Source organism: Zonotrichia albicollis, chromosome 8 (genome assembly GCF_047830755.1).
Source record: "Zonotrichia albicollis isolate bZonAlb1 chromosome 8, bZonAlb1.hap1, whole genome shotgun sequence".
Lineage (NCBI taxonomy): Eukaryota > Metazoa > Chordata > Aves > Passeriformes > Passerellidae > Zonotrichia > Zonotrichia albicollis.
Window position 1 is genome coordinate 16,448,484 of NC_133826.1, and position 24,493 is coordinate 16,472,976.

A 24,493-nucleotide genomic window follows, 5' to 3' on the forward strand; every position below is an offset into this window, starting at 1 on the left:
TAAGGGATTGTTAACAATTTAAGAAATAACCTGTCTTTATCCTCAGATTCACAAAACTAAAGAAATTCCAAGAACAAATAAAACAGAAAACTAAGGAAGCTACAGAACAGGTCAACTTCTCCAAAATTAAGCCTTCAGAATATCCTAACCAAAGTTCTTCCTTGAATCAGAAAGCTCTTTGGAATTTACGATATTTAGAAGAAAACAGAGATATTTGTATCCTTGATTTTTTTATGAGGTATAGGCAGCCACAAAGCACTCAGATTTGTACTTTGGTCTTAAAAAGCCAAGAGGGTTTTAGGGTGGAGGTTTTTTGGTTATTTTCTGGTCAGGGTTTTCTTTGCAAGGGGGAGGGCTGAGAAGTGAGGTGGGTTTTTTACACTAATAGGATTGTCCTGTGGAAAAGTACTGGTAACTTCAACAGTTTTGCTTTCTTTCAAATAGCTGCTGATTTAACATCATACAGGTTTGGTTTTATTTCTGAATGCTAAAATCTCCTTTAAGGACAGGAAGAAATGCTAATGAATCTACAGTGGCAGAAAACATGAAGAAAAAGAACAGCCTCAAGCAGGTAAAAACCAGAGCACTCTTTCCTGCTGAAAATGGTATTCCGGAAAATTACTTTAAAAAATGGAAGGAAAGTTAAGGTAAAACTGTCTGTCATAACAAAAGTGAAATCACAGAGATATTTCTTTGGACAAAAGCACCCTAGCTCCTAGTATTAGTATCACTAAGTTGGAAGAAAACTTTGATCAAAGAAGATCATGGAAACCACAACCCTGGTGATCTCTAATTAATCCTCCCTCCTTTATATTTACATCCTTTGAAAACAGTATGCATCAGCATGCTTCAGGAGCAGCTTACTAGATGGACCTAAAGCCAAGTTACTAGAAATATATTAAACAGAACTTTATTTAAAACAGCACCCAGCATCCTAAAGATCAAAGCAATCCCTTGCAGAAGTCAAACAAACCTACTTTTCTTTAAACGACTCCACAAAAAAAAGACAAACCCAAAACAACCAAAACTCAAAAACCAACTCATCCAAATGACATGAAGGAAGGTCCTGCTGTGATGCTGCAGTACTTCTTATGCAAAACTATCAATTCATCTCTCTAATTTCCTTATGGACATAGCTGAATTTCTGAAAAGACTACAGAACCTGGATGCCTTCAGTTTTACTGAATGTCAGCACATTATCCTAAATACTGCCTTCATTTAGAACTTTGTATGATGTTCCAAACCACAATATTCCAACTTTTGTTTGTCTATATACAAATATTGATAAACATCTGTAAATATATACAAACAAAGAAACACAACTGCTTATTTGTTCTTGACATAACTCCTTACTAGACAAGTCGTTATCTCTGCTCACCTCTGGTAACACTTCACTGGACTGAAAAAATGGAAGGCAAATTCCAAAGTTGTTTTTAGTGTCTAAAAGACATTTCTAAAAATGAATTATCACAGTACCTGTACGGTATTTTTAGAAATACTGTGACATTTCAGCTATATAGGAACCTGAATGGCTTCTCCCAAGCATAACTTCTATTTTTTGCACTCTCCTTTGTGCAAAAATACGTTTTACCTTTTAGTGCTCATTCCTGCTGGTAAAACATTGAAAAGCAATAGCACTCTTACCACTGTACTAGAGAGAGATACCTGGAGAACAATTCTTTTCAGGACAAGCGTTCTTCCTCCTCTCCAAATCTTACACATGCCAGGAAAGAAACAATTTCTCTCATTCACCAGCTCTTTCAGCCACATGGACAGCAGTGAATCACACTGAACATCCTCAGCAAGGATCCTCACCACCTCCAAAGCCTGGGAACAAGGGCCTGGCATTTAGGGAAACATGGCACGGACCACTAGTGATGTACTTATTCCAAAACACCAACCAAAGGAAAGGTCTCTTAAGAATCCCTACTAAAGCAGCTCACCAACAAGTCAACAACTTTTCATCACCTGAATCACTACTGTCCAACACAGTCAAGGCTTCAAAAGGACACAGGAAAAGCCAATCACTATCCTAAACCACTTCTGTAAGAAAACAACTTAAAGAAAAAAAAATATTCAATCCTTTCCCCAAAACAAAGACCTAGAAAGACCATGGACAGTACCTACTATTGGTTTATGTAACACACGAGCAACCTTTCTACCTCTCTTTCTGCAGCATTTCAGCTCAACCTGCATTCCAGACATTCAAGTTCTACTCCCTCCCATTCTGTAATTGCTCCAAACCCTTCCAATTTTTTCACTGTGGCTTATCTAGGTTAATTCACCATCACATGTCTCCCCAACTTATTTTCTCCCTTTTACCCCAGCAAAAAAACTGTCACAACCTAATATATTTGTTTTGTTAATAACTACCTGATTAGGGAGTTCCAAGTGCCATTTTGTTTTCAACTTTCTACAAGATGAGAAACTGTTTAAAAGTAATTTCAGAATACTAATATTCACTACAATTCATACACAGTGCAGTTATTTTCATTACATGCCACAGATTCTCAAAGTTTTGCCCAAGAACACAAAAGATCAGGTGATTTCAGTATTAAGAAGCATGCTATGAAAAAGGAAGCAAAGAGGGCAGAGTACTCACTTCAGTGTGGGAGAGAAGTGTGAGAAGCCAGCTGCAGAACTGCCACTTCCCACTCCCTGTGATAGCACACACAATCAAGAATTTCTCACAGAGGATACACTCACAGCTATGGTATTAAAACAAAAAACCCAGCACTTCTGTGTGAAGGAAAAAAGTTATTTATATTGGAACTTTGCAGGCAGAGCCTGTCCTCTGTTGAAAATATTGTTTCTAATACCAAGCCGACTGGGTAGCAACAACAAAAATGCAGCTGTTGGAAAAAACCACTCCCCTCCTCTGCCCTCCCTACCAGTTATCACTGGGAGAACACAGAATCTGGTGGTTTTGGTGAAGGTCCCTAAGAACATTCATAAGAATACACAATATTCTTATATGCACAAATACCATGACCAACATAAGAATAAACACAATAATAAATACAACAACCTACAGCCACTGTTTTGGTTGTTGGGAGCCTAATTTTAGGATACAAATTCTGTAGATTTCCACTCTCTTCTGACTGAAAAGGATAAATACAGGAAACTAAGTTAATTTCCAAACTCTTCTGACTGAAAAGGATAATTTCAGAACACTAAGTTAGTATCAGAGACAGTTCCTGAAACTCAGCAGTCACAAAACTGTTGTATATGTGCACGTTTGAAGATGAAGAAGGGTATCAGCAACAAACATTATACAACAAACATTGAGGGCCTTCCAAAAGTAAGCATCAAAAATTACATCACATAGTCCTCCTAGGAGAGATGAGTAGAAGCAGAAGCAAACAGCAGAAATATACAGAGGACAACCACTCCAGAAAATAAAAACTGAAGCTAAAATAGAAAAAAACCCCAAACCATCAGCCTGAACAGCCCAACCAAACCAATGAAAACCCTAAACCAAAACCAGCACCCATCACCCACTGACTGCAGCCAGGCCAGCAGCAGCCACAGCCACTTCCTACCAGCAGCAGACAGGAGCAGCTTCAGAGCTGCCACACTTCACCAGCTCACAGAAAAGGATCAGTTTTCCAAAAGCAGTCACCTGACCTCCTGCTGTATGCCTTTTCTGGAAAACTCAGCCCTGTCCCTACCAAAGAGCCACACTGGGAAAGTAGATGGGATAAAGCACAATCCAATGCCATCAATGTACCAAAATATTATTCTGTGAAAAAGCAGGCAGAAGGGACTCATTACCACACGTCAATGATTACATTTGCTAAGGAATTCCTTGTCGTTCACTCAAACTAAAAATGGATGCATCAGGTGAAAGCCTGTAAATAAAGGTAAATTACACAAGAGATACTTTGCTGTGAAAAGTATTTTTACAAATGGGTGCTAACAGTTGGTCCAGAGAACAGGGAAGGTACAATGATCTTGATTCATGACTTCAGCTACAATTGGACCAATCAATAAGGCACCTGTAATTCCTCCCATCCTGTTTCCCAAAATGCACCCTCTCCTGTTCTACTGCTTTGTAAAAATGAATGTTATCAAGCAGCCATTTAAGGCAAGCAAAAATTACAAGCATTCAAATAGTTCCAAAATAGTGTCCCTTTATAAAGAAAAAACAATCCAATTAAGTATGAAAAGTTACAACATACTAACAAGGGGCCTGAAATATTCCTAAACCCAGCCATCTGACCTTTATTCTGATTTAAGCATGAACTTCACATGAACTGGATTAAGTTTCAAGAAACACTGAATTACTAAACAGCCCATCATCCTTAAACTAGTTAATTATTTGCAAGACAAAGCACTCAATATCAATCAATAAAGATCAACTAGAGAATTCCATTTCCAGTATCTGGATTTAGTATAAACCATCAGTTCCCATTCCAAGAGCATTACAATTACTTCTCCTGGAATGAGAGTCCTCTGCAATCCAGGTTTGCTCAGAACTGTTATGTCAGTTAACATTCAGTGCAACCAGAACACACACACACACTGTTTAGCCACTGTCTTCCCCCATTTAACCTCACTGGCAATGGAAGGGCCTGGCTTTTGTGAACCTAACAGCTGCTGAGTACAGCTGAACAGTGACAGGAAGGCAGCACAACTGGATTTAAAATAAATGATTTTATATGAAATTATTATACAATATATTTGATTTTAAAAACCTTGCTCTCCTCTTCCTCTACCACTAAATCCCACAGATTCTGGGTAGACTTTGTACCAAGATGAAATATTCACTACATGACACTGAACTGCAGACTAGGTAAGTAACAGAGCCTATTGTGCTTTTTCAAATCTTGAAAACAATGCATATCAGAAGTTTATGCAAACTCATTACATGCTCTTTCTTGACGGTAAACTGTGATTTGAGCATCAAATTACATGCCATAGGATCACTGCACTACAGAGGTGCACAGTATTTGCATCTGGTCTCACATGGCCATTTCACATCCTTGCTATCCAAGAGCTTTTCTACAATTCTGTGAACAATGTGGGCTACTATCACTGCTTGCACAAAAGGTTCTTATTAATTGACCTAAGGGACACAATGTATACAGGCTTTAATGCTTATGTAAGCTGTCTGGGTTTTTTGGGATTTTTTTTTTTGATTAGGCATAAAAAGAATACTTTTTCATGATACTATAAACTTAGGAAATCCTTTAACTCATTCTGACAGTATCTTTATATTTATCAGCCAGAGTGACCAACAACCACAATTTCCACAGGTAACTTAAGCTCTTTATGCAGTACCAATATGAAATTTACATCTACATTGGTAAAACTGCAGCAAGGAAAAACGTTAATTAACAAAAATCAGATTATAGATTTGGCTTATAGGCAGAGTGCTCAAGAAGACAAACAAATACATTTTCAGAGAAGACAAACTGGTTTTGATTCATTTCACCAGGAATTCCTTTACACTCTGAAGCAGGGTGGACATTATTTTTATCTGAACAAATCTGGTTTTGGAGGTTATGCCAAGTTTACTCAGTCTCAAAATTGATTTAAATGAGTGCAACATTGTTTAATTTTATTCACATTTTCCCAATCTCTGAATACATAATACAAAATGCTCTGCAATCCAGAGCACAAAGGAAACTAATTGAATGTGTCTTGTAGTAACTAACACTGGAGCAATGCATTTGGTACGAAAAGAATAAGGGTATAAAGCAAGTATCTTAAGGCAGCCCCCTGACAGCCACATCACTTGGACTTTGCTAAAGATAAAAAGTTGCTTGAAAATGTAAAAAATATGAGGACAGTGAATCAGCAGCTGTTCAAAAACCTTTAATTCAAACCAACTTCAGGTGAAGCTGCTGAGCAAGTGACATTACCATTCTGTACTTTCTCCAGTTATAAGTTCTCAGAGCTTTTAAAAACCTGAAGGGGTTTGAAACTAATAACTGTGTGTAAACTTGTGTGTGCTTTATTACTATTGAGAATTTTATTCATTTTTTAGTTCCATTTACTCCATAAATGACTTGAAAAGGCATGAATTTAAAAAGTATACACACAGGTAGGCTGTGCTAATACTTGCAAGCTTAAGCACAAACTACTGCTCAAAAAACTCCACTAATAACCCTTGACTTCAGTGTCCATATGAAACTCAGTTAAAGTCAAAGGCAACGCCATTCTTGTTTAATATAATGTTTATTCAGCTGCCGATGCTCCTTTTCTGCATTAAATAACCTCACAAAGATGCCCCAAGTGGTCAGTGCCTTTTTCTCCTACTAGCCAGGTCACCTGTTGAGAGTTCAACTACCTTTTTGCATTAAGAACTTTCACACTTTCCTAGGCATACTCCTCCTAGCATAAATGAGACACTGGACTCAAAAAAAAAAAAAAAGTCAGAGCAGTACACCTCAGTTGTTTGGTAAGTTTTGGGGTTTTCTTTTTACAGTAATATTTGCCCAGAGCCTTTTTTTAAATTAAAAAGAAATCATGCAGACCGAACAAAAGAAAAAAAATGTATAAAAAGACAAGTGTCTTCAGTGACATGGGTGTTTTCCTGTACAAAATTTCTCTTCCTTGGACAGGTCTTTTTATTAATAATTAAATCTGTAGGAATGAATATTAGACATCAGAAGAAACTATTCCAAGAAGATATTATGAAGATTATTAATTTCAATTCTCACTGTATTTCTTGTATAACTCTGCACCATATTCCTCTGCAGTTACATTAAGCAGGTTTGCAACATCAGCTCTGACTCCAAGTCAGTGTAACAGGATTGTCACACTGCACTGCTCTTTGATGCACCCTGCTTAAACTCCTCTCCAATAAGAAAACTGCTGCATTTTCTCTGCACCTAAGTGACCCACTAAAAGCTTCCCCAGATTTATCCTGCATTGTCTAATCAGTCAATTTATTCTGTCCTCAAATCACCAACCTTGCACAAGTCAGGTAGTAAAGAATTCTACACAGAAGAATCACATGAAGTTACCAAAACTCTGAAGCACTTCGCTGTCCACTATGAAGAATCTTCTCTTTAAAATTTGTTTGTTGTTTTGAATCAAAAATTATGTTGCAACTTGTATTAAAAACCCTGTCAAGTAATTAATATGTTAATTCATTACTCTATACAAGATGAAATGACTTCTCGCTCTAAAATCTGGTGCACATTCATTCTTCATATGCGTTTGAAAGTAAAGTTCCATGACACAATCTTCATAATTAAATTATGCGCTGGAAAGGGCGGCAGGAATCAGAATACCACTGCAAATGAGGTTTTGCTAAAAGGGCTAGAGCTGTACAGCACTGATGGAAGCCTATTTTGATGTATCATACCTGTTTCCCATGACCACTTGTCTTGTCAGTTTACAGATCACACTACCACGACAGAGGTACTGCCAACAGGCTGAAGGTTACACATAAGCCTTAAGAAGAAATAAAACTTCCTACATTTCACACCCGTTCCATTTTTCACGATGATGCTCATCACTACAAACTGGTAACACAAACTTTGTCAGAGAAACCACCAACTCCTGAAGCTGTTGGGAGCCCGAACACACGGCTTTGGTACCTGCACTGGTAACTTTTCCCTCGCTGTTGTAAACCATCTCAGCGCCGGGAGCTCTATGCCCGCTCACGGAGGGCACACGGCGGCGGGCCGGGGACTCGCCAGCCCTCTGTACCGACACCGGGCGTTTCAGAGCCTGCCCGCTCCACGCCAAGAAGGGAAGGGAGCGAAGGGGAGGGTGAGGAGCGCACGCTCCCCCCGTCCCAGGACGGCAGCGCAACCTTTCCCGGGCGAGCCGCCAGCAGAGGGGGGCAGCGCGGGCGGGACCCGCACCGGGAGAGGCGCGGCGGAGCACAAGCGGCCCTGCGGGACCCGCCGGGGCGGGCGGCGGCAGGGCACGGACGCCTGCGGGCCCCCAGAGTGACCCCAGCCACCCTCGAGCGACGGCGCTGACCCGGCCGGCCTCCCCCGCCCGCGGGGCATTACCTGGCTCCCGCTGCCGCCGGCCCGGCCCCAGGCCCCGAGCGGCGGCCCCGGGCTGCCCAGCTCCTCCGCGCCTGGCAATGGCGGCGGCCCCGCTCCCCCTCCCCGCTCCGCGCTCACTGGCTGCGCCGCTTCATGTGACCGAACAAAACCCTCCTCGACACAGCCCTTTGTGTCCCGCCCGGCCGGGGCACCGGGAACGCCGCTCGTCGGCTCGGGGAGGTGGCGAGGGGCGCTTGTCGGGACGGAGAGAGGCCACAAGGCGGGCCGGAGAAGGAAGGGCCGGGGAGGGCAGCGCCTGCCGCGGCCGCTCGGCCTCCGCCACGCCACCGCCGCCCCGGCCCGGCCACTTACCGCGGCGCGGGCGGCTGCGGCCGAGCCGCGGTGCCGCACCAGGTCGGAGGCGGCCGCCATGTTCCCGATGCGGCAGGATGGGGCAGAGCCGCCCGCTCCGCCACCCGCCGCTAGGGCGGGCGCCCGGCCCGGCCCGGATCGGGTGGGCTCCGCTCGGCCCCGGCCCGCGTCCCCCAGCCCGCGGGGCCCTGCGCCTCCCGCTCTCCCCCTTCACTCCGCGGCCGGGCGGGGGCGGCGGGGGCGCGATACAAAAAACTAAATCGTAACGGGAAACTCACGGGCTCGCCGGGCTGTGCGTCACGCCGGGGTTACGTCCTGCGCGCGCCGTCGTGACGTCATCGCGCAAGCGTCCCGACCGCCCCGCGGGCGGCTGCACGCACACGCACACACGCGCGCACGCGCCCCGCCGTAGGCGAAGGGCGCACGCGCACGGCATCCCCCGCCTGCCCCCGCCGGGAGCGCGCCCCCGCCGTGCCCGTTGCCGGGAGCGGCCCTGCCAGCTCGGAGAGAATGCCCGTCCCCCCTAAGGCTCGGAGGGAATGTCCCCCCCCAGGGCTGCTCCCCAAACGGGACGGGCGCACAGCGCCGGCTGCCAGCGCGGCCGCCGTCCGCCCTGCGGGCTACCCTTCGCACAGGCCTGGGAAAGCGGGTCAGGTGCGGCAGGATGTGCGCGGGGCGCTCCCGAGGCAGCGGGGAGGCAGAGCCCGGCTCGGGCTCGGGCTGCTGCGGCCGGTGCCAGGGGCGCGGGGATCCTGAGCGCAGCGGGCACTGCCTGGGGTGCGAGAGGCCATGAGGTGACAAAAAGACTCCCTCGGTGCCATTCTCTCCTCAGACTAAGGCTGCTGAAGCGAGCCCCAGCTCACAGAGGGAATTCTCCCGGAGTCAGGGGAGAATGTTAAGTGCATAGAGACTGCTTAGATGACTTAATTTTTTCCCTTCAGACTTGCCGGGCCCGGGGGATTTCACACTCGAGTGAGAAGCTGATAAAGGCAACGTTAGAGGTGTGAGCGGTGGTCAGCGTGCTCAGGGACACGACAGATGTCGAGAGAGAGGAAGAGGAAAAACACGGCGCATATAATTCAAAAGGGGGGAATAGGTAGAGCCAAGCACTGTCAATCATTCCCGCCTCTATTTCCAGAAAAGTACTGAAGCAAATAATCACACATCTTTAGGTACATGATATCTAATGAAGTGGTAAGCTACAGCCAACATAGATTCGTCAAAAAAATCACATCGAGCCAAACTCGTCCCAAGCTGTGACAGAATAACAGGCTTTGGATGTGAGTAGTGCCCGATCGGTTATGGCTTAACTTAAGTCAGGTTTTTGACACCATCTCAGAGAAGTCTTCATTGAGCAAGCAAAAGACATAACATAATGAACTGACTGCAGTGGTGCAAAATTACATCAGCGACGTTTCACTGTGACAAATAGCAGGACAGCAAATGTGGTTCCCTGGAGGTGGGTATGTCATGCCTGTGGTCCCAAGTCTAATTATGCATGTGACAGAATACAGTTTACATGGATTGGATTTGCCAACAATGCCAAACTGGCAGAGCTGGAAGCATGTTACAGCACAAGAAAAGAATTCAAAACTTTCCTGAAAAAAGAGTTGCAGAAATATGATGCAATTGAATAAATACAAGTGCCAACTTCAACATTTAAGCAGCAAAATAACAATTGCACAATTGCAAGACTGGGAACAGATGAATAAACACCAGGTTTACAGAAAAGGGGCTGGGGATCAGAGTAAATCACAAACTGAACATGCATCAACAATGTCACACCGTTGTGAAAAAAGCTGCAGAACAGAGAGATGCGTAAACAGAACTGTCATATCTAGGACATAGGAAGAATTCCTCATCTTTAGTACTGGTGAAGCCTCATCTGTGTGTTCAGATTTGGCCTCTGCATTTCAAGAAAAATTTCTTTCAAAAACTCCTAGTAGAAGACAGTACAAGGAAGGAAGGGTGAAAAAAGTCACTATTTTAAAAGATGTGACCCTAATTGAAACTAGGAATGTGTGGGATTTTTTAGTCTAGAGAATAAGACCATGGGGAGAAAAATCCATTGTTGCACAAGGCTAAACGTAACAGCTTTAAACTGTACTGAGAAATTTCAGTTAGACATTAGGAAGAGTTCTATTGCAATATGGATAAGTAAAACTGGCATATCTACAGGATCCTGGAAATGGTATTAGTATTTTTTAAATATTAAGTTAATTATCTATAAGGAAAATATAGAAGAATTTGACTGCTGTGAAGTAATGGAGGCACACTAGGTTATAATTGCTTTCAGCACAATTTTCTGTAGCTGCAGTTACTATCCAGATATCTGTTCTGATCCTGTTTTTCCCTGACAAAAGTGAATCCCAGAGGCATTGAAACATTTAATGTGTTGTCATGATCTTATGCACAGGTGTAGATATCCCCTTTGGGAGTCTTTGTCATGTTACAATCAGTATAGTTGTGTGGCAACATATGTCACATGCTCAGCTAATTTGCTAATTTATAAACTTTATGTATCATTATAAATTCCACATTTAAAAACAATGTGTGTGTTAGTGCTCATGTAACCATTGTCTATCACAGCTTTTGCTTTTCTTTGCTTTTTCTCCATGGTACCAGAGGCTAATTTTCCCCAAAATCCATTAAATTCAGGGGTTTCTCTGGAGCTTGCCAGTTAGGAGAAGGCAGTGTGAGTGGTTTATGTTGCAGGACTGAGACCCACCAAACTCAACTCATTAGAGATGACTAAAAGGCCATTAAATAGGCCAATTTTCAATCTCCACTGAGTTAGACTGAATTCAAACTGATAGCCCACAGGCAAAAGGCTATGAATTTCATTAACAGTACCCCAAAGCATTCAGTCCCCTAATGAGTGCTAATATTATTCTTCTGAGAATTAAGCTTGTTTTCTGAAAATATACATTTATAAAATCGAGTTCTAATTATTTTGGAGCTTGTAAGGACAGTTTTTCCAATGCTCTTAAACAAAAGAAACATTATCATCTTGTGCAATCCACAGATTCCTGTTAAGATTCTTACATGATATGTGCTCCACATTAACCAAAGTACAAACAATAAAAATGTGAAAAGCAAATATTAATACTACCCCTATGCTTCTTGCTGAAAATCATATATTTTATTGCACACAATCATTTTAAGGTCATCGCACTTTTTTAATTTAAATATATGTTGCCCAATAGAAGGTAAGATTTAAGAAACAGCAATTCTTGCTTCAATTCTGCAATTAATAACTGAAGGAAATCCCCAAATTCCATAAAAGTATTAACTTATAGAAGATGCAATGTTTTATTAGATTTCACATCTATTTGTGAACAAGTAAAATGCTTAGCATAACAAAACCTGAACTTCAGTTCTAATGCTGCCAAATCCCACAACTTATTAATAGTTTAAAGATATCTAGCAATTTTTTAATCTCTCAACACTTGAACTAAGAGGCCCAATTCCATTAGCACTAATGGATTCTTAAAAATGCTTATGATTCACATAATCTGTGGATCAAAAAATCCACATTTGGTGTGAATGAATAAAGAACATAAATTCAGTATTTCATTAAAATGGCAGTGTGGTAAAAGGTTATGTCCAGTGGTGTCAGAAGTCTTTTTTGATTTCTAATTCCACTTCTGTTGCCATTTTTAGTATGCTAAAAGTAGTAGATGATCTTAAAGGTTGCCTGATGGATTAAGAAGACTTGAGAAACAGACACCAAATGACACAAAATTGGGATTGCATGTCTGCACAAAATAGAAACTTTAGGACCAGTGAAGCATTCTAATGTCAGTAAAGGAACATGTAATGGCCAGTAGAGAACAACACAATAGGATCCTTGAAAATCAAGCCAGATCCTGCACAGCTGGCTTGCTGTTTGCAGAAATTCTGGCTGTGGCCTGGATTATTTCTCCACCAATGCAGACAAAGCCTAATAATGGTTAAAACAGCATTTGAAAACCTCTTGAGAGAATGATGCTCCTAGTTCCTCCTGATCTTCAACATGGCTATAAAAAGCTTAAACCAAGGCAGGTTCTTTCAAGTTAGCAGCAAAGTATGATTAACTGGAACCAATTTAGTAACTGTTTCTTCATATAAACGTTTTTGTAGCTGAAGCTGCAGAGGGAGAGTTGGAAAATGTTTAAGCTGAAGCATTTTGAATGAAAGAAGACTGCAAATGCCTCCTTGTAACACATAGCAAAATCCCAAATGCCTGGAGGGAAAAACTTTTTAATGATAATTTCTTACATTTATATAGCACCTTTAATTCCCTAGGACCCCAAGCACTTCATTAACTCTATGCAAAAAGCTTCACCATGGAAATACAGCCACTATATGCATCATTCCTTGAACGTTTCATATTCAGCTGACATATATTCTGGTTATCCTGTGTACAGCAAACAAAATAACAACAGATAAAATATTAAGCTATGTAATTTTGAGTTATAGAACAATTTAAGGCTGTATGGTTTACAAAATGCTGTCATGTAATGGATACATTACATTTAGCTCGTTAATTTTCCTTTTCCATTTACTATTTCAATCTCATCTTTATACCATAGCCCTTGGTAGAAAATTTTGTCTTCCATAACATTTTCAAAATTGAAATGATTCTTGATGTCTGATTTTCAGACAAAAAAGGTCTCTTTAGGAAAAAGTAGCATCTTTTATGAAATACACTACTACAGTCTGAAAAAGCAGAGTTTTTGAGTACCTGAGATACAGTGATGGGATTTTTTTAAGGTGAGATGGTTGTACTAATAAAATCCCTTATCTTTATGTATAAAGTTTGTCTTGTCTTTGCCTTTAGACTTTTGTAGCTACAAAAAGAAGCACACAGAAACATGATATGAAAGATATCTGTGTTTCATTGTTCAACTTGCCATTGAGTTTTTCTTTACACTCTACTGAGATGTTTCTGGTTTCTTGGCCTTTCTTACAATGACATAATGCAGATTTCACTAATATCCATGAATTAGAAACTCAATGTACTAGTTGTTTCAACAAAGAGTAATCAACATTATTTCAACTGGAATATTAGAAGAACTAATAAAAGAATTATATGGAGCAGTTTAATTTATTTCAACATTGTAAAAACAAAAAGCAGAAGGTGACTTTTCCTAATATTTTTTTTCTGCTTGAGCTGTTGATTCATGTTTTGCTGGCTTGCTTCTTTCACAGGCCCTTTTGAGATGCAGTTGTCATGTTAATTAAAGAGGATTGTCTCGTCTATTTTTCAGACAGAACAAAAAAAGTATTTTATTTATAAATTTAGTCTCTGCCATAAATCAAGATATTCTTGTCATCTTTGTCAATATGAATTAAACTTTTAAAATTACCAGTAAAATAATAAGAGAGCAGTAAGAACATATAGATAAAATTAAAACCATTAAGCATTAAACCTGTGTCTCTCTCAACAGTGATCCCAAGATAAGGTTAGTCCTGAAATATTTTGCAACAGAAGGGCGTTTAGACAGCGTGCCTGGGGAAACATTACTGCTGTGCACAGTGGATTGCCTTTAGAACTGTCCTACTGTTGTGTGTGTTTGAAATCTCAGAGAAGATTGCTCAGATTACATAATAAAGACAACTGCCACTGTTTTCTCACTGCTCAGCCTCTGTCCATAGGCAATGGTATGAAAATATCCGTGGCTGTTGCTCAGACCTGCTCCCTTTGGCTAGGCCTGTGCTTGCAATTACAAACCAGCTTTTGTCAGGACAGCAGCTCGTGCCCAGCTTGCCACAGTTGTCTCCTGTTCTCAGGCTCACCACTATGGAGTGTTCCTGTCATCTGCCACCCATCAGAGGGGAGCAGCTGCTGGGGCAGCACTGCCTGCCTGGCACACCAGGCTCCATTCTTAGCTGTTCTACAGGTACCACCACTGCAAACATTACAAATCCTGGATTAATTATCAATAGTCATTCTCTAACCTTAGCCCTTATGCTCATTTTATTTCATCATGTGTTATTCTAATTGATCTTCCATTAAAAAGGCAATAGCAAAGCCTACACCTGTGTTCCTTTCAGGAGGATCTGCCATCTCTCTTCTCACATTTGAGTAACTGAGCTCAAGTCTCACAGAATTCAAAGATCACAAGAAAGCAGATTAGTGTAGGAAAATACCACCATACATTATAACACTGACCTTCTTAAAAACAATGCATTGCCTTGGAGAGTTGCCATTTGCATCACACACAGGAAGCATTAATATATGAAAATATGCTCTAAGCAACAAAACCATAACAGGTTGCTTCCTGAATCTGTTGATTAATTATAATTTACTGTGAGGGGAAGAAAGCAGTGGCAATAAACTGGCCTTCAACAGATGATGGAAAAGGACCTACATCTAATAGGTATAAATTATCATAGCTCTGCTTACCTGATGATTCAGTTCACATTATAGTGCCAAAATGATACTCAAGGAGAAGACAGACATAGTAATTTCAAGATCCTTGTTTCAAGCGTCACACTGGTGGCCTCAACATCCTCCTGCAGAGGTCACAGCATGAATGAATCCAGCCCCTACCGCTTTGGGCCAGACCTTTGTCACGACTGTGCTACGCTGGCAGAGTGCTAGTGACGAGAGGGAAACTGCACTAGGCCTGAGAGCGTCACGTTCTGTCTCCTGCAGGGTGTGTCCCCCCACCTCCCACACCCACCTGTGACAGCGTCAGGGTCACACCCGGGGCCACAGCACGTATCAGAGACCAGAGCAATGTCAGCGTGGAGAATTGTGACAAGAATCCTTTCAGGCACACTCCATATCCAAAGCTGTGACTTTGCTTTGTCAGGTGAGGGACACAGGTGGCACAACATGGGGAAGTCACCTCCCTCAGACAAGGATCATTTCCATACTCTCCCCAGAAGGAAAAGGCATTGCCAGCCAACCCCCACCACTTCCGTACTTCAAAGTCATCTGGCCAGATGGAAGCCAGGACAAAGATCCAAGTGAAGACATCTTCACCAAAACCCTTTGCCTTAAGAAGCAAGTTCCATATGTTTTAGCAGCACTTGAAAAATGAACAGTGTCTCTCAGTCGTCAAAATCATTGCCAGGCAGGATTTCAAACTGCCTTCTTTTCCCTGCAATTTCCTACTCCTCTGCCTGGTAGGCAATTGCTACATCAGCAATTCTGATTCCTCTCACCATTCCATGGACATACACACCTTCCTCTCCTTATACTTGACACAATTGCAAAAAGCTTTATTACTGTTTGTTTGTAAAGTGCTAAAGGTTTGTGTATGGGAAGACATAGCAATTGCTTTTAAAGAAGAAAGCAAAAAAAATCCATTTTACTATTATTAATGTGGAAGTACTGCGGATCTTATTTTGTGTTTAGGTAAGATCACAGCAGCAGAAAGTCTGTTTGATATGCCATACCTTCTGTTTGTTTCTTAATTGTAAGGAGTTTGGTTTTGATCAAGACAATTAATTATGAATATACCTGAGTTTTCTAACATCAGGGATAAAGCTTAAAAAAAAACTACAAAAGCTTTTTTAGACTATATTGTAGTGTATAGATAAGTATATATCTTCAGGGCATAAAACCAGACATCTTTGTAATTGAATCCTGAAAAGAAGGGAGGGGGGAAAACTACATAAAATTGTGATAGTTGCACACAGTCCTAGAGTTAATATGCAATTGTGAAAAATGATTTATTAAATTTCATGGTTGCACAGAATCAGTATATGGCATGGTTTATTAACAAAAAAGACCAAGGTACAACCTAGGGTTATTATAATGACAGCATTGTTACCCAGTAACTTTTTCCTTTCCAACTTCCCTGCAAACCCCTTTTTATGCGAAAGGAAGAGGAGCATCTCTTAGTTCCTCACTTTGACCCACATCCATTACCACTCATCTGCTAAAACGTATCTTCAGTGCAATGATCAAAAGCTATAGTAAAACTTTTGCTTCTCTCTTGTCCAGCCAGTATTTCCATATCACATCCCACTTAAACTCTCAGGTGAATTATTTTGAACAGCAGTTCATTTGCCATTATCTCATTCAGGAAATACTGTCAGGTTTGGGATTTGCAGGCAGATCTTGTATTATACCACTCACTACTGGTTTTAGTGTGAAGCTCATATGAACATAAAGTGTCTCATTATAAGCTCATTGAAATAACTGCTCAGTGAAAGACTTTAATGAGCTTTCAACCAGGCTCTGGTTGAAAATTCTAGCACTAATTTTCCTATTAACAAAAATCTATGTATTTAAAATAACTGCAAAATAGTTACTTCAGTATCCTGGAATGCATGCTGAGTAGAGGTTTCTCAGACAAAAGAATGAGTGAGGAAACTTAGAAGAACAGTCGTGTTCAATTTTAAAATTTGTCCCAGTTTCACAGGCCTTGGCTCTGGGTTCCAACAAAGTGTGTGGAAAGGGACTCAGATAAAGCTTTGGAAGTGTATTTTTAGTTAGATTGTGCAGATAATTCATAGAGTAAAAATGGGGTATGTGTAAAAGCAGAAATAGCCAGCAGTGTAATTTTGGGAATTTCAGCAGAAGAAGCTATATCTGAACACTCAGGAAGCACTCAAATCTGTCTATTAGTGTGTCAAACATGTCCTTCTAATTTCATCCCAAGCACATTAGAATCTCTTCTTAAGACATTATGTGTGAATTGTCATTCAAATATACCTCTAGCTTTTACTTACTACATTTATATTGTACTCTAAAACAGCATAGAAGTTTTTACTTAATCTGCACAAAAGAGAATCCTGGTTTTCAATTTTAACAGGAGCCAGATAATGGCAGTTTCATATTTCATGTAGATGTCTTAATCGGCAAGTCACTTAACCCAACCCATGTAAGAGAGTACTTTTTAAAGGATCCCACTTACAAATAAGCAATAACCATGTTTTGTCACATTTTATCAATTATGCTTTCCAAAAGAGGAGGGTGTCATCTCATTTTTGATAGTTTTAGGAAGCAGAGCTCTCCACAGTGACTGTTAAAATGGCACATGCTGGGAGAAACAGTGCTTATTAGGATTAATTTAAGACAATGGGTACTCACTAAGCCTGAAATGTATATGATCACTTCCACCATTAATGCATTACAGTTTATCTCGTCCTTTAAAAAGAAGCAATTCTATATTGAGAATTCCTTTTTTTCCCCTGCCAGAGCTGACAGGATTTAAATCTCAGGCCCAAAGGAGGAGAGCTCTGGGCATGCAGCCCTCCTGTGCTGCAGCAGGACAGTACAGAGGGCAGTTCAGGCCAGCAAGGGCTGCAAGGAACAGTGACAGCCCATCCTTTCAGGAGTTTCAAGTAGTAGGTTGTGGAAAATTAATGATGCCTGACTGTCAAAGCCTGTGTTGATCAAATAGCTCTGCAGCCTGCTGAGAGCAGAGGCTGAAAACGCCCTGTGAGAACACATCCTGCTTTTGCTGCACAGGACCCAGAAATAGGAGATAAAGGTGCTTCAGAGCAGTTCAGGGAGCTGATACCTGCTGTTAACAAGAGGCCCAGGCTGCAAACAAGGGTGAGCATTCAGGACACAGAGCCACCATTTCTAATTCCAGGCATATGTGAACTCTGCCCCTTGTACCTCTTGTGCCAGAAAGGCTCACTGTGAAGCACAGCCTGGGGAGCTCCTGAATGCAGAGGTGTTGGGAATCAAGGCAGGGCAACCACGACACGTGCACAGGGGCTGGCTATAGGTACCCCTATCCCACAGCAGCAGCACACCACGTGAAGCCTTTTCAGTACTCATGTGACACCAGAACACACATACCACATACAACCCACAACCTACACAGCCCTACCTTGGTGTTCAAAACCTCATCCATGACCAGCCTTCTGATCCTGCTGCAGCAGCCACTTGGTGTCCTCCCTGGGATGGTGAGCACCGCTCTGGTCCTTCAGTCCATTCTGAGACAACCACTCAGGCCTTCACTTCACAAACAGAATCTGTAGTGCTCCCTCCTTTAGCTTTGCAAACAATTTAGAGAAAGAGGTGGGGGGGAGGTCACTCTTCCTTCTGGGAAGGACGATAGCTGATCCTCCTCTGGGTTAAGAGATGCAGCAAAGGCTTGGCTTGTAGCTGTGGCCTCCCAAATGTGGAAGAAGACTGTGAGAAGCCTAGAGTGTTTGCAGATGGCAGGCAGGGCCAGCTGGAGGGATAATGAAGAACACATCACTGTTAAGCAGAGGGCCACGTGGCCAGCTGGTGCTGCACAGGTGTGGGCAGGCGTGGCACACACAGGTGCAGAGCTCAGTGTAAAGACTAAGCCACATGGCTCTGTTGGACAGGTATGGAGGTGCTTCAGGGAAAGTCACTTAGTGGAGATGATCCACATTCTATGCATGTGGGGGGCAAACTGAGAAGGTTTCTGAGCAATTTTCCTGTAGCATCCCAGCTGGAGCACTCCCAGGGAGTCTCAGAGGGCACATCATGCTCAGGCAACACAGCCTTACTGGTAACTCAGGAGCACTTTTACTGGACAGAAGGACAAAACTATTTGTCCTGCCTACACCTGGCAGTTCTTTTGTTCTGAGAAGGATGAGGATATTTTACTTGCAGGGAGGGGAGGCTGACTGAACAATTTTCCAGCAGGAGCAGGAAAATTAAATGGCTTGGGGAATACTCCACTGGAAATGTCATGTGAGTGATTACCTGTGCACCTAAAAGGAAAAACAGCCTAGTATAAAATGTAGTATGTATCAACCTCAACTTAAAATGCCTCCTAGATATGGGATCTCAAAAAAACCCCACAAATTCAAGCCTTGAGTTTCATTTAATTTAGAAATTAAAATTTTGATTTTTTTTTTCTTACACTAGACTGGGTTTGAAAAGAGACTAGAAAAAACACCTACCACAAAAGAACTTGTAGAAAACACAAAAATTTCTCCTTATTTTATATTTTACTTCAGTGGAACTTTAAGTATAAGAAGACTGGCCTGGTCCAGATTTGATCATTCTTTGCCAGAGCCTGGGAGACTTGCAGGAGTGCCTGTGCTTTACATTCTGCTTCATGGGAATGTTATTTTGATTTTTATTTTACTAGTATTTGAAAGCACTCACTAGAAGTTCCTGCAGCTGTTTGGCCACATAATAACAGACAGCCTCTAATTCCTCATGCATGGCACTCAGCATGGTGTAATCAGAAAAAAGGCCCCAAACCTGTTTCTGCATTCTAATAAGTGTGTGTGTCACTTTGTAGGAGATCAGAATCCTGTCCACATTCTGCAAAGTCTAACAGAACAACAGTTGCCAAATGACAAAACCTATCAGAAGACAGAGTAAAAAGGCACATCTTTGTTTCTGATCCTCACAGTGCCAGTACTGGTAAGAGAAACATCAAAGTTTCCAAAATAAAGCCAGTTAACCACTGTAACTGCTATTAAATGTAAACAAAGACATAAAAGTAGGGTCCTTGGAAGCCAGTATATGAATGTTTGAAACAGTGGCTATGTATACAGTTAGTGCTTTGTTAACATTATGTACTCCTGGAGCTGTGCAGCTCCACTGCCCGTGCTGGAAACACAGGCACAGAGCTCTGGGGCCTGCAGCAGCAATCCCGAGAGCAGAACATTTGTGTAGCCACACTGTGGAGTGCTGGGAGGAGAACAGGCACTGCAGAGAGCTGCAGCTTCTCCCCCTTTCCTGTCAGGCAGCACACACTGCACAAGGCAGCAGCAAGAGTACCTTCACTGTCCTTCTCCCCAGTAACTCCCTTCATCAGCAAGCCAAATTCCTGACAGCAGCTACTTGTGTTAAAGGCTCTGCCACTGTGGTAGTAAGAAAGTATGTGCTGGCAGCCTAAACCAGGTAAAATTACTTGGAAGATAACATAACAGCGAGAACTTAATGGGTATTAATTAGTATGTTAAAAATACAGCCATTTTTCTTGCATTGACACAAAACCTGTATCCATTTAATTTAATCAGTAAAGAAATGGATGCAGTACCACCAACATGTGGACAAAATGCAGGGGGTAAAATGACATTGTATGGGTCTATTCAATACTTACAATTTCAGCAACCTTGTTTTCTGCAAGTACAGTGCTGGGATTTTTCATCTGAGCACAACCTATAATGATCCAGATTCTGGATGTGAGGAACAAGACTGATCCACTATCCACTAGAGTACAAGCTGGTCTTTTGGGGAACTGCTAGAAGATTCCAAACAGAACTGTTTGTGCAGAATTGGACTGAACTGCTGTCTGAGACATGGCCATTAATTGCAGCATTCCTGGTGCTTCAGTATTATAAAAGAAATACACTAAAATAATTAACTGATGTCATTAAACTGCTGTGGCGTTGAACACGTATTGCACTCAAACATACTGAATGTTGACAATTTATTATTTCAGTTTTCATGACAACACCTCTGTGGTAATATTTCTGCAAAATCTGTAATATATAGGAAGGGGAAGTCTGCACACTATAAAGTGCCACAGAACTGAAGACTTGTCAAAACAAAATGAGCTATAAAAACAATAATATTCAAGCAACATCACTCTCATTAAACACCTAATGATGCCACAGGCATATTAGTGGGGAAATGCTCATGAGGCTCATGAAGAATTAGGAGAAAAAAAAATAAATAAAACCCCTTCTCCTAAAACTGCTTGCCAAGCTGTTTGAACATTCTGCCGCAGGCAGTTTCTTGAAAAAGATGGAGATGTGAATGGAGACAGGCAGTGACTATCAGATGCTGATGATGGTGAGGGCAAGCAGAAGTGATGCTAGAGATTAAGGGCTGCATTTTGCTTTCAGTTGTCTCGCCTGTCCCAACATTTCATAGTATTTAAATGAATCTGTTACATAAGGCATTTCTCCTGTCTAAGCTGCTCAGCAGCCATATTCTCCTTTCTGGTATGGATTGTCTTGGGAAACTTGCCAAGCTGTGACAGAGCACTGCATAAAAGGAAATCATGCTCATAAGCTGGGGGTGGGGAGAGCTGCAGGTGAACAGATTCAGCGCAGCAATATATATACACTCTCCTGTCTCAGAAACTGAGGGTTTAAATGAAAGGGGACCCACAGTGCTGCTTTAAAAAAAGTGCACAGGGGTGCTAAAGACCCCAAATATCCCATTCATTTGCTCCAGGGAGGGTGTGAGCATAGTGGAGCAGAATTGCTCAGGACTTCATTGGCTGTTGCTTTGGCAGATTGGAAGAACAAATAAGTTCTTTCTCTTAAGACGCCAAAAAAGCCACATCTAATTTTGGAGCACATTCATGATACACAATACCTCCTTTACACTAAGGAAGATGCTAGATCTTTTAATTAAACACAGAGAATCACAGGTGGACACTGCCTCTTGTAGGAGTAAGTTATTACCTGCCTGCCAGGACCTATCTGCAAGGTTTGGCATTTCCTACAGAATGCAGGAAATTCACTCGGGTTTAATACTAATTATTTATTAATAGTCAAACTCTCAGGTAGCTGCTGGCTTTTCATCTCCATACCTCAAAATGCTTTATAAAGGAGATCATTACCAACAAAAGAACACAGACATCTACATTTGGGCTTTGGCATGGAAAGAGTGTCACAGTTCACCTGTAAAGCAGATTTGCCAGCTCAGCTTCACTCTGGCCACCTGCCCTGGAAACAATTAAATTATTGGGGGCGGGTGGAAGGATTCATAGCTGAACTTCAGTGACACAAACATCTACAGGAGATAAGGGAACCCTACACAGTGTTGTGCCTGGTTGGAGGATGTGGAGGTCAAGGAGACTCAGCTTGAAATCTGCAACACTGCTGCAATCTCCAGGCATCTCCAGATCAAATTCACTGATTACTGCAAGGTACTGCTGTGGATTACTACACTGAACACTTTTAACTGCTCCATCCCTGACAAAGATTTACTGTCCTTTCACCATCTTTACTTGTTATAGTAAAAGACAGGTAAAGAAATGTGTTTGAGCTGATAAAATTTTGGCAGTTTTGCACTGCACACAGACTAGGGTTTTTTATCTTAATGACCTGCAGCTGAAACAGATGTTTTGCTTTAGTGTTTTAAAGAACTTCACAAAACTTAACACTAATTTATTCTTTCACAGTGTGTGGGGGGGGGAGGAAAGCCTGATATCGTTACTCACATAACAGAACAACGTGAAAAATGGAAACAGATGTGTCTCATTTAAGCATGAATAAGAAGGAAGTGAAAGATTAAGAGAAATACCATGGCTTGGTAAAGTCAAGACAATTTCTTATGGATCTCCAGTAAGTCCAGAAAGATCTTCCTAACAACTTGGTCCCTGATTCAGCAAGCACATGGAAGTGCTTAACTCCAGCTGTGGAGGTTGTCTCACATGATTCATTTATAATACTTTTAAAAGCTGTATAGTCAAATGAATGCTTTACAGTAAGGAGTTGAGGGATCAATGTCATTTTTCCTGAAGACAGAAAGGCACTTAGTGTTTTTACAAACTGCAGACATCAGAATAGAAATAAAGTCAAACTCAAAATACATTGTTGCTGAAACAAGAGCGCTTTGATTTTCTGCAGCACCGACAGAGAATTGCAAGATCCATAAACAGCAGCCAGGGATCTGCTGAGAGCTCCAGCCTTCCCCCAGGGGGTGCAGCTCCTGGCAGCAGGCATCTGATCTGCTTTGGCAACTGCCTCTCACCAGAGACTGTCCCTGGTCCAATCTCAGCTGCAGGGACTTTCCCTTAAAAAATCTTTTGTACACCTTCAGTGACGTGAGTTTAACTGAGGGAAATGCAACCCTCTAACAATCCGCCCCTGAGAAAAACATTACTTGCAGGGATGCAATGAACCTGGGCAAGGGGTGTATGTAACAGTGCTCCTCTATTTGGGAGTCTGCTGGGATTTGGGTGCACACAAAGAACCCATCTTTCATTGTTGCTACTATTTTGTCTTAAGCCTGCCTTGGACAGTGAAGGATCAGACAAGTTTGTTCTCTCCCTCTTTCCAGAGTCAAACCCGGGCCTAGAAATGTGTCCTTGTCCCAGAGGCACTGCCATGGCTCCCAGGGGCCTCCAAGGTGCCCCAGGGCTCTCACCACTGTCAAAGGCAGGACAACCCCACCTGTGCTCACAGCCAGCAGTGAGGTGCAAAGATTTATTCCACCACAGGAGATCCTCCTGCTATTTCCATTTCATCAAATGCCTGCTCAGACAGTTTTCACTCTTTGTTACCCCAGAGCAAATGATCCTCTCTCCAGCCTAACTGAATTATTTTTGGTCCATCTGCAACTGTATGTCCTTCCCAAACTGGAAGAGGTGTTGCTACTCCTGATGTTCCGAACAGGGAAGAAAAGCAAAATAAATGTTTAGATACCCCATGAATTACAGCACTGTTAAAAAAATTAAATCCTTTTGTTTCTAGACTGTACCAATTTATTAGGAACCATTGGGTAGAAACATGGAGCAGTATAAAATTCCTTTTACAAAAGTATTCTCAAAAAGAAAAATTGAAAATAAGGCTTCAAATATTCTTGTTTGACTTTTAAGGACAACATTTCAGTTCTAGGAAACTGTCACCTTCCACTCAGCATTTTTAATATGAAAATAATGTTTCTTAATTTGTCACTGATTTCAGCACAGTTGCCGAGAGAGATTTGGCCCTGTGTGCAGTCCACAGACTGTGCATGCAGAATTAATACTCTCGTTAACATTACTATATGCAAATGCTCCCAGGATGCAAAGAGAGATTTGTATTTCAGATTAATATTTTATGGGAGTTTTGTGTGTACATGATAAATGAATAAATGGAGGGACACAAGGGGACATGAAGAACATGTGCATCATGTGTGAGAACTGCATTAATTCTTAAATGTTTGCAATGGCCACAAGATGGTTAAGGAACAGCAAAGATTTATTATTGCAATTACATAGGCGGAGAGAATAAGGGAAGAAAGATGAGAGATCAAGGGAGTTGTTTCATGTTACAGCTTCTCCAGCTGCAGAGCTGCCTTCAGAGGTTCTCCAGACCCTTCTGCCCCCACCCTCTCCACCCTGTGTGCCTTCCCTGTCCACAGATCACCATGCCTTCAGTTCTGCCAATTCCACCATCTGCACAATCAAGCTTTAAAACAGCTCTTATGGAATCACACCCTTCATTTACTTGGTCTCTCCTTCTTTTCCATATAGAGGGCCAGTAGCATATGAAATCTCAGCACTAATACAATGCTGTGGATATGAAAAAAAAGGCATGTCAGGGAGACCGAG

At 41.9% G+C, this 24,493-nt stretch overlaps 1 protein-coding gene across 10 annotated transcripts in view; it reads right to left on the reverse strand.

Moving 5' to 3' along the window:
- Window positions 1-24,493, reverse strand: part of ZNF644 (zinc finger protein 644) — a 76,615-nt gene that overhangs the window by 40,061 nt on the left and 12,061 nt on the right. For 2 of the 10 annotated variants that reach the window (XM_005482095.4, XM_014263794.3), the window contains exon 1: window positions 8,606-8,741. The exons of 3 other annotated variants lie outside the window; for them this stretch is intronic. The gene's annotated coding sequence lies outside the window, so the exon portion shown is untranslated. Of the gene's footprint in view, window positions 1-7,976; window positions 8,097-8,327; window positions 8,467-8,605; window positions 8,742-18,112; window positions 18,461-24,493 lie in introns of those variants that run through there. 5 more of the 10 variants (XM_014263795.3, XM_074546088.1, XM_074546090.1 and 2 more) reach the window with 4 other exon arrangements.